Here is a 15,835-nt window from a genome sequence, read left to right on the forward strand (position 1 = left end):
CTATACATTCCTGACGAATAATTCATTCTCATCCTGGGCTCTTCCGTTCATGCCAATAAGACTGTATTCTACTAGAAATGCCATTTATTTAGGAATCTGGCATGAACTCTCTTTGTTTACCTTTTTCATTCCCTTTTGACCAACCTCAAACTATTCCTTAAGCTAAAAGATCTACTTGAGAATAGGTTCAGCATTTCTGGTCGTTCCCAAACTGGCATCTTTAGGATCTGGTTTAGTTCAGCATCATTGTACTCACCCTGGGCTCTCTACAGAGGGCATGTTGGGGCCCTCACTACTTCAGCCTTTTAAGGGTATTCCCAGAACTAGCTAGGGTTCAGCACCTTTGAAGAACCACTTTGGACAAATCACAACTGCTATATTCTTGCCTGGCCTTAGATTCTTCCCCAAGGATAGGACCAGAGATGAATGGTCCACTGGAAGTAAACAGTTAGGAAAATCTGGACAGAGGAGTTTGTGTATGTGTTTGTGGTGGGAGGAGGAGGAATATTTGCATTCTGCTTCTTGAATGAGTGTTTTCCCTTGGAGCTCAGGCATGCTGGTGGGTTTCTAGTAAATGCATTTCTCTTTAGTTTGCTATTCTGTCTCCCAGTTCTCTTGCTCAATCATCATTCACTCTATCTCTACAGGAGAAGAAACTCACAACAATGATCACTGGTGGGATTTCCTTTTCGTTTGATCATTTTGGTATGTGATGAATTATAATCTAATTGCCTGGTGTGTTTAATGAGAATAATAGTAATATTTAATTTGTATTCAGTTTACCTCATTTTTTAATCTGGAATATGATTTGTGGAAAGAATGACAAGTTCCTAAGTTACAAATCTAATATAAATTTACTATACTCCCACTGCTTTTTTCCATTCAATCTCATTGAAATTGAAAAGATCTTAAGAGTCACTTGGCCAAAGCTCTACACTCTCTTCTGGTGCTTAATTCTCTGCAAAGTTCTATCAATGATCATATGACTTCTACTTGAATACCCCCAGTGACAGGAAATTCACAACCTTCCAAAGCAGCCTATTTCAGCTTTGGACAGCTCTGGCTATTCCAGTGTCCTCTCTTATGCTGCCTAGTATCTCTCTTAAAATTTCTGCCAACTGGTCTTCAATCCACTAGCCACAGCCATTTCAAATAGGTCTAAGGTAGCCCTTCAAATGTGTGTACAAAATCAATGAGTCCTTTCAGCAAAAAATGTGGTTCCCTTAAGAATATTGTATCAGCGGCTACTAATATGCTATCTTAGATCTGAAGCCAGATAGACGGCAGCGCTCTATCGTGGGACCTGCTCCATCTTTTCCTCCTGTGTCCGTTGCACTTGGTCCTCAGTCCCTTTCCAGCTGTGCTGTCAGTCAATGGTCTCCCATATCCTAAACAATTTTGTTCAAGGAAGCAGTATATCATATGGCAATGTCATTTATTTTTCCTTCATAAATCAGGCAGCCATGACTTAAGCAGTGCAGTGAAATTCTACTTACAAGTACAAATTTAAGCCACCTCAGCTGCTCTCTCAGGAAACAAAGAAAAAAAAAAATTACTGTTGGTTCTCCAGTTACCAAGTTTGGGAATCATCCCAAAATACATTTCAAAAGGAGATATTATTTCCAGAGGGTAAATAGCACACACATGGGATGGGAAAGTTTTGTTGATTCTATGGAGCCAGTTAACAGCATGGTAAATATGTCTAATTCCCGACAATAACCAAAACAAGTCCCAAAGACAGCTTGGTTAATGTGTAATGACTTTAAAAAGAAATTCTGCTCTGGATTTCTCCTTAGCACATTCACTGCCAACAGTACACAGTTATATGTTTGCTATCAAGCCACACCCCTAAGCCACAACACATTATACATGTGGTATGAGATGTTGAGTGCTGTTGATACTATAGCTCCTGTTAGTCTTGGAACAGGAGTCAAGCTTTTTTTGTGGATTCACAAGCAAACAGATGAACACTATAATTCTCCATAGTCTCTATTTTCTGAAGGGTTTCTCTCTTCAACTTGATCTTGTCTTTGTGATTAAAGCCAAACTTTTCAGAATACTGGAATGGTGAAAATTGATCCCAAGTGGGCAGAAAGTTAATGCCAGAGAAAACTCTCTGATGCCATAGACCCAAATACACCCATATACATATATACATATACATATGAACTCAAGTATAAGTGATTTGAACAAGTCAGTGAAAATGAATGTGTTTGGCTTATCTATCCCATGAATTGTCAGATAAGTGAAGACACAGTGGTCAATTCTATAGTCTTTTTATGAATTTATCCTCTTATTATCCTCTAATTAGTCTGCTTTTACAATCAACTGTTTAAGAATTATATGAAACTTTATAAGGAAGTGTTATTCTACTCAGTTGTGATAATTTCTAATAAGAGGACATTTAATTTATTTTCTTAGCCACTGCTGTCTGTTTTGCTAATTATTCACATTTCTCACCAGTTCAATCTCACTTGTACACAGATGCATATTTCTGCAAAGTAACAATGATAATAGTAACAGTAATAACAATAGTAATAGTTACCATACATTGTACTGCTGTGCTGAACATTTTAAATATACTATCATATTTAGTCTTCTTAACATCACTATGTCGGGATTCCCTGGTGGCTCAGTGGGTAAAAAATCTGCCTGCAATGTGGGAGAACTGAGTTTGATCCCTGGATTGGGAAGATCCCCTGGAGAATAAAATAGAAACCCATTCCAGTATTCTTGCCTGGAAAATTCCATGGACGGAGGAGCCTGGTGGGCTACAGTCCATAGGGTCACTATAAGGTGGGTGGTAATAATATCATTTTACAGATGAGAAAAACAAGGCTTAAATTTTCAGGTCATTCTAACTCCACAACTTCACACTGGTCATTTGTTTTTACACTATAAGCATTAGGTTTGTTGTTGCTGTGTAGTTGCTAAGTTGTGTCCAGCTCTTTGCAATCCCATGAGCTGTAGTCCTCCAGGCTCCTCTGTCCATGGAATTCTCCAGGCAAGAATACTGGAGTGGGTTGCCATTTCCTTCTGCAGGGGGATCTTCCCGACCCAGGAATCGAATCTGCATCTCCTGCTTGGCAGGCCGGGTCTTTATCACTGAGCCACTTGGGAAGCCCATAAGCATAAGGAGAAAATGAATTATAAGTGGCTGTGGATATATTTTCAGATGTTATTACTTGGAATGTTACATCCCTCTCTTTAAGTTGTTCAATAATTTAGGGCAGAGTAAATGTTTCTCTTTCCCTCTAATACAGATGCCTGCAAGCTCCTTATATGGTAATAGGTGAGATTATTATGGAAATAGATGCAGAGACCGTAATGCCACTGTGACTAGCGCAGGAAGAAATCATCAGATTCTGTACCACTCATCCCTATCCAAAATATACCCTGGAGACTTAGAACACATAGGAATTTTAAACTTAGTTTGACCAAGGGCTCCCTTGAAAAAGCCAAGAGAATTGCCATTCATTCAATAACTGGGAAGATTCAGTACACTCACTTGTTTGACCTGACATTTAAGGAAAGGTTAGTTAAACAAACAGAGGAGGAAAACCCCCATGGGGAACCAGCCCTCCCAGTGTCTGTGAACACAGACTCCTCTGAGGCAATGGAGATTAATGACACCAATATTACTTTTAACTCCATTTCCCCCTAGAATAGACATCTATTTTTATGCCAAAATACAAGCTATTTCTTTCTAATCCAGAAGTACAATATCAGAGTTTCATATTCAGAATGCTTGGAGAGGTTAAGCTTAGTTTCCAGAACTGTGGAATGGTCAAAACACTCAGTGGTATTTGTTCAGTGATTTATTGATTTAGGCTTACATGAGATTATTCCTTTACAATAGATGGCAGGATGCTCACAGTCATTCCCACTTCAGCTAACCCTTGAACAATGCACGAGACCCATCCTCCATGAAGTAAAAAATTTCATATAGGTTTATATTCAGCCCTCCATGCAGTCCCCCCAGACCCACAGTTCAGCATTTGGGATTCAACTACTGAAACAAATGTGGGTATAAGTGGACCCATGTGGTTCAAACACGTGTTGTTCTAGGGTCAAGGATATTGTTAAGTCGACACTTTGCAATAGTAAGCAGACAGATGAGGTGGGTCTGTCTTACATTTACAGAACCTTACCCAAGGCACCACACTTCCCTCCTAGTTTCAATTACCTCATTAATGAAATAGCAATGATGATTTCTAGATGGTCTACCTTGAGGAGCTGCTGTAACAAACAAATAGAAAAATCTATGTGACTCTACTCAAAATCCCACACATTAATGCATATATGAACCAACACACAATTGATGCTGCTGCAGTTATTTCTATTTAATATGTCTTCTCTTCATTCTGATAACAAAAACTTGTCATATTTTCTTGTTATCGGATAGGCATTCAGTGGATGTTAATGATAATGGTGAGAATGAAATTTATAATAACTTGCCCAGTAGACACAGTTCTGTCAGTAGTCATGATTACTGGCAGCAGGAAACAGCACAAGCCTGAGGACTTTTATTAGAAAGGTTCACAGTTGGTCTACTTCTGTAATAAAGCAGGATTTCAAAGTTTCTTCCATTAGCTGTAGCAGCCACTACCTGAAGAAAGCCTAAGGTTTCTGGTGCAAACAAAGGTAGGGATTTAAGAAAACTGTATCAGATGTCTCCATGGCACTGGACACAAAATCAGCATACAAGTGGGTTGTATGAGTGAAGTAAAAGTCAAAGAAATTTAGAAAAAGTAAAATCAATTAAAATATTCCCTTTGGGAAACACTGGAAGAATTTTCCCAAGAGCCAAGATGCTTCTTCTTTTCCATCTTAATCCAATCATATTTTCCTTTTTTTTTTTTTAATTGAAGCAGCTTACTGGATCCCCAAACATAGTATCAGCAGTAACTTCAAAGAAGCTACAATGAGTCCTTCAAGAACTTTCCCTCATTAGCATCGTTTTTATGGCTGAACAGACTTGACCTCCAGGTCTCATCTTAAAAGTCAAAGCTTTTGCCTTTCATGAAAGCCTCCTATGTCTGATCAGTCCCAGCTACACAGCAAAGTTAAATAGGGTCACAGTTAAGTGTGGGTCTCTAGTGTGAAGCCCATCCAGGGGTGGGGTGATTTTTCCTGTGCAAGGCTTACTTGGGCAGCTGCCATAGACACATTTTGAGTATTTAAAGCCCACTGAAATGCCTGAAGGCTAACTGGCCTTTCAGAAAGTCTTCCTAAGGAGTCATTTTTTCCAAGGAGGAGTAGACTCAGTCAAAAATGTAAAACAAAAGGAAGCAATGTCTACAGAATCCCAGTTAAAATTCTGGAGTGAAAACTGGCTAGTTCTGGAATTGCAAGAAACTTTGAGGCATATTTCAGTACAAATCCCACAATTTTATAAGAAGAAACTGAGACCCAGAAAATGGGAATAATTTTCCTAAAGTCACTTGGGGAAACTCCATCCCCAAGACCCTAACTATCTTTGCCTTATACTACACAAGTCTTCCAGATGTTTAGTCTTAATAATGCCCAACTACCACAGACATTTGGAAACCCATGCTTACAGAAAACCCAACATGAAATGCTTCCAAATAATAAAAAATTTGGATTGAAAAAATAAATACAATAACAAAAAACATTTGGGCTATTTCAGAAATTTCACGCCAGTTATATAAATGCTTTAATCTGCTGAAGTAGACATATCAGAAAGTACAAAAGTGGTTCCTTTTCTTATGCATCATTGTGGCTTACTAAAGCAATAATAATTTGCTTCTGTCTCTGTTTATTTTTTGGCATTTCTTGAGCCTGGAAAAGTGAAATTCAATTGGCCTGTATCATTTTGTTTTTAAAGTCTTCCTTTTTTGAGATTTTCAGCACTACTATAATAGCTAAGTCCAAAACAAACATATTTTTTTCGTTCACAATTTCCTTTTTTAAAAAAAGTAGCTTTCTTTTCTCTGAAAATATTTTATTCCTAGATCATGTAAACCCTTTCTCAGCCAGTTTTTAAAAATGAAGTCTATATTTCAATCTTAAATTGTACAAATTTGTAATATTCATACTGACAAATACTTATCCACCTGGCTATCCACTGGCCATCCATCCACCCATCCATTCATCCATTGGTCTATTCCTTGACTTCCTTTTTGTTAGCTTATTTACTTAAAAATTAAATTCTTGAGAATTCTTATAGCTCCTCATAGTATTGTTATAACAATTAAAGCTGAAATGAGCAGAGTTTTGTAAACAACATATCATATAGATATGACTTCTTCTAACATCACAATATGGTTTTTCAATCAGTGAAATTCATGGCCCTGATTATAAGCTCAATGAAATTTTACTAGGTATATAAAAGTATAACATTAAAAGTTTAAGCTAGGAGAGAACCTCTAAATTTTATTTAAAATATTAGGCTTTCTAAAAGCCAAGCCCTTTTTTAGGTTATTATATGAGTTATTAAATTAACTCATTTAATCCACATCATAAAGTGGGTACTGTTGTCATTCTCATTTAAATGCAGGGAAACTGAGGCACTGAAAGTTAAAGGAACTTGCCCAAGCTAACAGAGCTAGAAATAACAGAGAACATATTTCCAACCCAGGCAGTTTGGCTCTGAGGCATGTGGTTTTAAACTATGATGCTTAATTAATTCCATGTGCCACCTAGCTATGCAGAGAGAAATGCCCAAATAGGTAATATCTTGCTATGAAGTACAGATGATATAAATTTGCCTTGTGGTATGATACCTCTGTGTTCTATCTATAAGAGCAATCAGGAAAGCATATCATAACCAGCTAATTCAAGCCCTATGTAAAATAGCTAATGAGAGAGACTGGCTATCTGGGTACCTGAAAAGTCTAAAATAAAAGAATTCACTGTGAGAAATTATGACCATATAATAAAACAACAGATTATAAAGAAGGAGGTCATTAGTTAACCTGTATTGTAAATATGTGTTGTATTTTCTGTAAGATAAAGTTAAGTAGTTCTCTAAATAAAGAAGATACTGTTAATATTATTGACTCTTACATGAGTAGTGGACTCATATACTATTAATTTCCAGTCATTCCCTGCTGAGGACTTCATGTACCTGTCTTACCTGTCTCCAAATGCCAGTGTGTACATGTGTGCTAAGTTGCTTTAGTCATGTCCCACTCTGTGAGCTTGCCAGGCTCCACTGTCCAGGGGATGCCCCAGGCAAGAACACTGGAGTGGGTTACTATTTCCTCCCTGAGGGGATGTTCTTGACCCAGGGATTGAACCTGCAGGTGGGTTCTTTACTACCAGTGCCATCTAGGAAGTCCTCTGGATGCTGGTACATGTGTTTTACACACAGGAGGTCCTCTGTTGCAGGTCTGAGCAACCACCGTCCTCCCTGTTGTCACAGAATACAGCTTTAAGGCCAGGTTTCTGCCACCTTGTTTGCCTATATTACTGCCTGAGGCCTCTGTACTCCATTCCTTGGCTTTTCGTTAGACATGACTCTCCTATTCATGTCAACAGGTTCCCTTGATTTCCAGAAGAGTGACTAATAATCCCCCAAATTTTCATGATTTGAAACCCAATTTATAGTGCCATGCCTAATAAGAGACAAATAATAAATGTTAGTCCTTTTCTGAAAGGAATAATTACCATATCTGGTAAGAGCCTAGGAAAGCCATTCTCGTGCAGGATACCCAAAAGTAATTCCTTTCAGTACTACTTTCCCAGAGCACAAAGCCAGGGTTAAAGTCAGGATTGGGAGGAACAGAGACATATGTTTAAAGAGCTTGCTGGCCAAGCCATGGAGTCCAGAAATCCCCCATCTCTTCAGTTGGCCCATTTGAACAGGATGTTCTTTGCAAGAAGTTTCCATGTTGAGACACTCTTATCCAGATCATTAGCCACAGATCAGACCAAGAGTCTGGTTGACCACAGATGTCTTGGCTTAATTTTTTGTAGTGCCCTACACTGGCTTTGGTATGCAGTGAATGCTCCTAGAATTAATCAAAACTCTGTGATTCTTAGAATGGAGACCATGTGTTCTATTATGATATTATCATTTCTGCTTTTATTTAATCAAGGCAAGGGTTTTTTCAGTAGTCATTTATGGATGTGAGAGTTGGACTATAAAGAAAGCTGAGCGCAGAAGAATTGATGCTTTTGAAGAGTGGTGTTGGAGAAGACTCTTGAGAGTCCCTTGGACTGCAAGCAGATCCAACCAGTCCATCCTAAAGGATATCAGTCCTGAATATTCATTGGAAGGACTTATGTTGAAGCTGAAACTCCAATAATTTGGCCACCTGATGTGAAGAACTGGCTCATTTGAAAAGACTCTGATGCTGGTAAAGATTGAAGGCAGGAGGAGAAGGGGACGACAGAGGATGAGAGGGTTGGACGGCATCAGCGACTCGATTGACATGAGTTTGAGTAAACTCCAGGAGTTGGTGATGGACAGGGGGGCCTGGTGTGCTGCAGTCCATGGAGACTCAAAGAGTTGGACACAAATGACCGACTGAACTGAACTGAACTGAACTGAATCATTAGTTTCCTACAAAGTCCATTTTTTAAAAATCCAAACATATCTCTGAGATTATAAGAAAAGGAAACAATGATGTGTCAGCACCTGGGCTAAGCAAGTCTAGGGAGAGGAGAATGAAGAAGACAAGGGAGAGATCACCAGAAGTCATGATGGAGGTAGAAATCCTGAAATTACCACCGACTCACAATGTCACTTACAGGTCTTTTTGACTTTTTTTAGGCTTTTTCCAACTCCTAGAAAGCTGGCCTGTGTTTCTTAAGTAAGTATTTTATTACCTCTTAAGGACTAGAGTGAGGGTAGGTAATATTTCAGTTCAGTTCAGTTCAGTTCAGTCACTCAGCTGTGTCCGACTATTTGCGACCCCATGAATCACAACACTCCAGGCCTCCCTGTCCATCAGAAACTCCCGGAGTTTGCCCAAACTCATGTCCATTGAGTTGGTGATGTCATTCAGCCACCTCATCCTCTGTTGTCCCCTTCTCCTCCTACCCCCAATCCTTCCCAGCATCAGGGTCTTTTCCAATGAGTCAACTCTTCACATGAGGTGGCCAAAGTATTGGAGTTTTAGCTTCAACATCAGACCTTCCAATGAACACCCAGGACTGATCTCCTTTAGGATGGACTGGGTGGATCTCCTTGCGGTCCAAGAGACTCTCAAGAGTCTTCTCCAACACCACAGTTCAAAAGCATCAGTTCTTCAGCGCTCAGGTTTCTTCACAGTCCAACTCTCACATTCATACATGACTACTGGAAAAACCATAGCTGACTAGATGGACCTTTGTTGGCAAATAAATGTCTCTGCTTTTTAATATGCTATCTAGGTTGGTCATAACTTTCCTTCCAAGGAGTAAGCATCTTTTAATTTCATGGCTGCAATCACCATCAGCAGTGATTTTGGAGCCCCCCAAAAATAAACTCTGACACTGTTTTCACTGTTTCCCCATACATTTCCAATGACATGATGGGACCAGATGCCATGATCTTACTTTTCTGAATGTTGAGTTTTAAGCTAACTTTTTCACTCTCCTCTCTCACTTTTATCAAGAAGCTTTATAGTTCCTCTTCACTTTCTGTGAAAAGGGTGGTGTCATCTGCATTTCTGAGGTTATTGATATTTCTCCGGGCAATCTTGATTCCAGCTTGTGCTTCTTCCAGCCCAGCATTTTTCATGATTTACCCTGCATATAAGTTAAATAAGCAGGGTGACAATATGTAGCCTTGACCTACTCATTTTCCAATTTGGAACCAGTCTGTTGTTCCATGTCCAGTTCTAACTGTTGCTTCCTGACCTGCATACAGGTTTCTCAAGAGGCAGGTCAGGTGGTCTGGTATTCCCATCTCCTTCAGAATTTTCCACAGTTTGTTGTGATCCACACAGTCAAAGGCTTTGGCATAGTCAATAAAGCAGAAATAGATGTTTTTCTGGGACTCTCTTGGTTTTTCAATGATCCAGCGGATGTTGGCAATTTGATCTCTGGTTCCTCTGCCTTTTCTAAAACCAGCTTGAACATCTGGAAATTCACAGTTCACATATTGCTGAAGCCTGCCCTCATTTTCTTGAAGAGATCTCTAGTCTTTCCCATTTTGTTCTTTTCCACTATTTCTTTGCTTTGATCACTGAGGAAGGCTTTCTTATCTTTCCTTGCTATTCTTTGGAACTTTGCATTCAAATGGGAATATCTTTCATTCTCTCCTTTGCTTTTCATTTCTCTTCTTTTCACAGCTATTTGTTAGGCCTCCTCAGACAGCCATTTTGCTTTTTTGCATTTCTTTTCCGTGGGGATGGTCTTGATCCCTGTCTCCTGTACAATGTCACGAACCTCTGTCCATAGTTCATCAGGCACTCTGTCTATCAGATCTAGTCCCTTAAATCGATTTCTCACTTCCACTGTATAATCATAAGGGATTTGATTTAGGTCATACATGAATGGTCTACTGGTTTTCCCTACTTTCTTCAATTTAAGTCTGAATTTGGCAATAAGGAGTTCATGATCTGAGCCACAGTCCACTCCCGGTCTTGTTTTTGCTGACTGTATAGAGCTTTTCCATCTTTGGCTGCAAAGAATATAATCAATCTGATTTTGGTGTCGACCATCTGGTGATGTCCATGTGTAGAGTCTTCTCTTGTGTTGTTGGAAGAGGGTGTTTGCTATGACCAGTGTGTTCTCTTGGCCAAACTCTATTAGACTTTGCCCTGCTTCATTCTGTATTCCAAGGCCAAATCTACCTGTTACTCCAGATGCTTCTTGATTTCCAACTTTTGTATTCCAGTCCCCTATGATGAAAAGAACATCTTTTTTGGGTGTTAGTTCTAAAAGGTCTTGTAGGTCTTCATAGAACCGTTCAAGGTCAGCTTCTTCAGCGTTACTTGTTGGGGCATAGGCTTGGATTACTGTGATATTGAATGGTTTGCCTTGGAAACAAACAGAGATCATTCTGTCGTTTTTGAGATTGCATCCAAGTACTGCATTTCAGACTCTTTTGTTGACCATGATGGCTACTCCATTTCTTCTAAGAGATTCCTGCCCGCGGTAGTAGATATAATGGTCCTCTGAGTTAAATTTACCCATTTCAGTCCATCTTAGTTCGCTGATTCCTAGAATGTCAACGTTCACTCTTGCCATCTCCTGTTTGACCACTTCCAATTTGCCTTGATTCATGGACCTAATGTTCCAGGTTCCTATGCAATATTGCTCTTTACAGCATCGGACCTTGCTTCTATCACCAGTCACATCCACAACAGAGAATTGTTTTTGCTTTGGCTCCTTCCCTTCCTTCTTTCTGGAGTTATTCCTCCACTGATCTCAGTTGCATATTGGGCACCTACCGACCTGGGGAGTTCCTCTTTCAGTATCCTATCATTTTGCCTTTTCATACTGTTCATGGGATTCTCAAGGCAAGAATACTGAAGTGGTTTGCCATTCCCTTCTCCAGTGGACCACATTCTGCCAGACCTCTCCACCATGACCCTGTCTTGGGTGGCCCCACATGGCATGGATTAGTTTCATTGAGTTAGACAAGGCTGTGGTCAATGTGATCAGATTGGCTAGTTTTCTGTGATTACGGTTTCAGTGTGTCTGCCCATTGATGCCCTCTTGCAACACCTACCGTCTTACTTGGGTTTCTCTTACCTTGGACGTGGGGTATCTCTTCACGGCTGATCCAGCAAAGCGCACCCACTCCTCCTACTTTGGAAGAGAGGTATCTCCTCACGGTCGCCCCTCCTGACCTTGAACGTGGATTGAGTGTCTACGGAGAATTTAGCGTCTTGCTGGCATCTCACATGTACTAACTGATTTAATGGAGTTCTCGATAACAGAATAGAAGAAGCTGGTGATGCCAACAGCTGAGACTATTGATTCAATTCACCATGAAGCCATTATATTAGGTGATGTCAACAGTTGAGACTCATTCAATTCACCATGAAGTGGGCTAAGTTCATTCAGTCCTGTCCCACTCTTTGTGACCCTATGGACTGTAGCCCTCCAGACTCCTCTGTCCATGCGGAGTCTTTAGGCAAGAATACTGGAGTAGGTTTCCATGCTTTCCTCCAGAATATTAAAAGTAGAAAGTGAAAGTCATTCAGTCATGTCTGACTCTTTGCGATTCCATGGAGTGTATAATCCATGGAATTCTCCAAGCCAGAATACTGGAGTGGGTAGCTGTTCCCTTCTCCAGGGAATCTTCCCAACCTAGGGATCGAACCCAGGTCTCCCACATTGCAGCCAGATTCTTTACTGTCTGAGCCACCAGGGAAGCCCAAGAATCCTGGAGTGGGTAGCCTATCCCTTCTCCAGTGGATCTTCCCAACCCAAAATTGAATTGGGGTCTCCTGCATTGCAGGCAGATTCTTTACCAGCTGAGCAACCAGGGAAGCCCTATTAGAGGTAGACCTCTAATTTAATCTCCTGCTGATAATTGTTAAGAAGAGCATTTCAGGAGCTCAAAGAAATCCAGGAATTAAAAAAAAAAAAAAAAAAACCTGCAGACTGTTATCCATAATTATTCTTTAATAGCCCCAAGTGTACAATTTCACTTGGTGAGAACTACATATTCACAAATCAGATTATGGTTGCTGCTGCTGCTGCTGCTGCTAAATCGCGTCAGTCGTGTCCGACTCTGTGCGACCCCATAGACGGCAGCCTACCAGGCTCCGCCATCCCTGGGATTCTCTAGGCAAGAACACTGGATTGGGTTGTCATTTCCTTCTCCAATGCATGAAAGTGAAAAGTGAAAGTGAAGTCGCTCAGCCTTGTCTGACTCTTCGCGACCCCATGGACTGCAGCCCACCAGGCTCCTCCGTCCATGGGATTCTCCAGGCAAAAGTACTGGAGTGGGTTACCATTGCCTTCTCCCAGATTATGGTTAGTCCCTCGCAAATGATAATCCTCTAGAAATGCCAATAGGCTACAGGAGTTGATGACTTTCCTTTTTTTTTTTTTTCAATTAAAGTGTCTGATCTCTGTCTTGCATTCAACTTAATTTTGGACTTAAAATCATATCTAATGATAAATATTAGAGAATTGTTAGCACAGTGCTATTAACTCTGTTATGGAAATTTGATCAATAGATCAAGATATGACAAAAATTATAAAAATGAAAGTGACAAAATGTATCACTATTTGAGAAAAATGAAACTATTTGCTAAACTGTTAGATTTAATAAGTTCAATGAAATAATTGTATAAAAATTGATCATATAAAAATGTTTCATTTTCCTATATTTAGTAAACAATTTAAATATATAAAGGTAAAAGATAGCATCTACACATTGAATATGCAAGCCTTTAAAATGATTACCTTTATAAATTATGTATTACAGCTGTATGAAGAAAACTATAAAATATCACTAATAGGTAGAAAAGATCTAAATAATTAGAAAAACAAAGATTTGCTTAGAGCTTGACCAAATGATTCTAACGTTCACTTAAAAAACTGAAAATATCAAAGAGATAATATTTAGAAAATCAAAAGCAATGAGGGTAAACTTGCTATGAAAGATCCACAACTATGAAAATAATCTAGTAGTGAGAGACAATTGGACAGAAATCAATAGAACAAATTAAATAGTCCATGAACAGATCTTAGAATATAAAGGAAATTACTATAGTAAAAATGAGGCAATATCAATTAATGAGAATAGCACATGAATTCAGTTAATAATATTAGAAAAATTGGTTGTTATTTAGAAAACATCATTTGGATCTTAGCCTGATATCAAACTAAATAATAAAATGCCAATGAAGTAGAGTTACAGACACTAAAATGTATTACAAATTATATATTTTAAAAATTTAGAATAAAGATACATATGAATATTTCTTATACCTATGTAAGGATAATTTTATTATGCTTAGAAATGACAGAATACACAGTAAACTTGAAATCAATTAAATACTAGATACCATACTATAAAACAACTAGAATAAAATACTTGTAGATATTTCTGATTTTGAGATAAGAATTTCTTATCTAAATGATAAAACATATCACAAGTAAAAAGATTTCAATGTGAATGTACATAAACTAGAAAAATAAAACCAAAATAAACCCTTATGTATATCTAATAAAATAATTATTCTGGGAGAAATACTGTACAACAAAAGTTAAATCTTCATATACATATATGGGGTTTTTGTAACTTTTAAGCCAAAAATCACAAAAATTAATAAATATGAGCAGGTAACTCAAAAAGCGAAAAGCAAAGGAAAAAAGGAAAGATATTCCCATTTGAATGCAGAGTTCCAAAGAATAGCAAGGAAAGATAAGAAAGCCTTCCTCAGTAATCAATGCAAAGAAATAGAGGAAAAGAACAGAATGGGAAAGACTAGAGATCTCTTCAAAACAATTAGAGATACCAAGGGAACATTTTATGCAAAGATGGGCTCGATAAAGGACAGAAATGATATGAACCTAACAGAAGCAGGAGATATTAAGAAGAAGTGGCAAGAATACATGGAAGAACTGTACAAAAAAGATCTTCATGACCCAGATAATCACGATGCTGTGATCACTCACCTACAGCCAGACATCCTGGAATGTGAAGTCAAGTGGGCCTTAGGAAGCATCACTACGAACAAAGCTAGTGGAGGTGATGGAATTCCAGTTGAGCTATTTCAAATCCTCAAAGGTGATGCTGTGAAAGTGCTGCACTCAATATGCCAGCAAATGTGGAAAACTCAGCAGTGGCCACAGGACTGGAAAAGGTCAGTTTTCATCCCAATCCCAAAGAAAGGCAATGCCAAAGAATGCTCAAACTACTGCACAATTGCACTCATCTCACACGCTAGTAAAGTAATGCTCAAAATTCTCCAAGCCAGGCTTCAGCAATATGTGAACTGTGAACTTCCAGATGTTCAAGCTGGATTTAGAAAAGGCAGAGGAACCAGAGATCAAATTGCCGACATCCGCTGGATCATCAAAAAAGCAAGAGAGTTCCAGAAAAACATCTATTTCTGCTTTATTGACTATGTCAAATCCTTTGACTGTGTGGATCACAATAAACGTGGAAAATTCTGAAAGAGATGGGAATACCAGACCACCTGACCTGCCTCTTGAGAAACCTGTATGCAAGTCAAGAAGCAACAGCTAGAACTGGACATAGAACAAGCTGGTTCCAAATAGGAAAAGGAGTAGGTCAAGGCTGTATATTGTCACCCTGCTTATTTAACTTACACGCAGAGTACATCAGGAGAAATGCTGGGCTAGAGGAAGCACAAGCTAGAATCAATATTGCCAAGAGAAATATCAATACCCTCAGAAATGCAGATGACACCCCCCTTATGGCAGAAAGCGAAAAGAACCAACAAGCCTCTTGATGAAAGTGAAGGAGGAGAGTGAAAATGTTGGCTTAAAGCTCAACATTCAGAAAACTAAGATCATGGCATCCGGTCCCATCACTTCATGGAAAATAGATGGGGAAACAGTGGAAACAGTGGCTGACTTTATTTTGGGGGGCTCCAAAATCACTGCTGATGGTGATTGCAGCCATGAAATTAAAAGACGGTTACTCCTTGGAAGGAAAGGTATGACCAACCTAGATGGCATATTAAATAGCAGAGATATTACTTTGTCAACAAAAGTCCATCTAGTCAAGGCTATGGTTTTTCCAGTAGTCATGTATGGATGTGAGAGCTGAACTATAAAGAAAGCTGAGTGCTGAAGAATTGATGCTTTTGAACTGTGGTGTTGGAGAAGACTCTTGAGAGTCCCTTGGACTGCAAGGAGATCCAACCAGTCCATCCTAAAGGAGATCAGTCCTGGGTGTTCATTGGAAGGTCTGATGTTGAAGCTGAAACTCCAATACTTTGGCCAC

General features: G+C 39.1%; 1 protein-coding gene and 1 long non-coding RNA gene across 9 annotated transcripts in view; both read right to left on the minus strand.

Annotated features, from left to right (window-relative positions):
- Positions 1 to 15,835, minus strand: part of P3H2 (prolyl 3-hydroxylase 2) — a 170,585-nt gene that overhangs the window by 68,596 nt on the left and 86,154 nt on the right. The gene's annotated exons all lie outside the window — the stretch shown is intronic.
- LOC145524530 (uncharacterized) lies at positions 4,844 to 14,554 on the minus strand. The gene is made up of 3 exons (XR_014067640.1): positions 14,379 to 14,554; positions 9,285 to 10,090; positions 4,844 to 8,118 (listed from the first exon to the last, which is right to left on the minus strand). It is a non-coding gene; the product is annotated as an uncharacterized LOC145524530 (long non-coding RNA).

This window comes from Giraffa tippelskirchi, chromosome 2, assembly GCF_054371585.1.
Source record: "Giraffa tippelskirchi isolate mGirTip1 chromosome 2, T2T-mGirTip1v1.2.pri, whole genome shotgun sequence".
Taxonomy (NCBI): domain Eukaryota; kingdom Metazoa; phylum Chordata; class Mammalia; order Artiodactyla; family Giraffidae; genus Giraffa; species Giraffa tippelskirchi.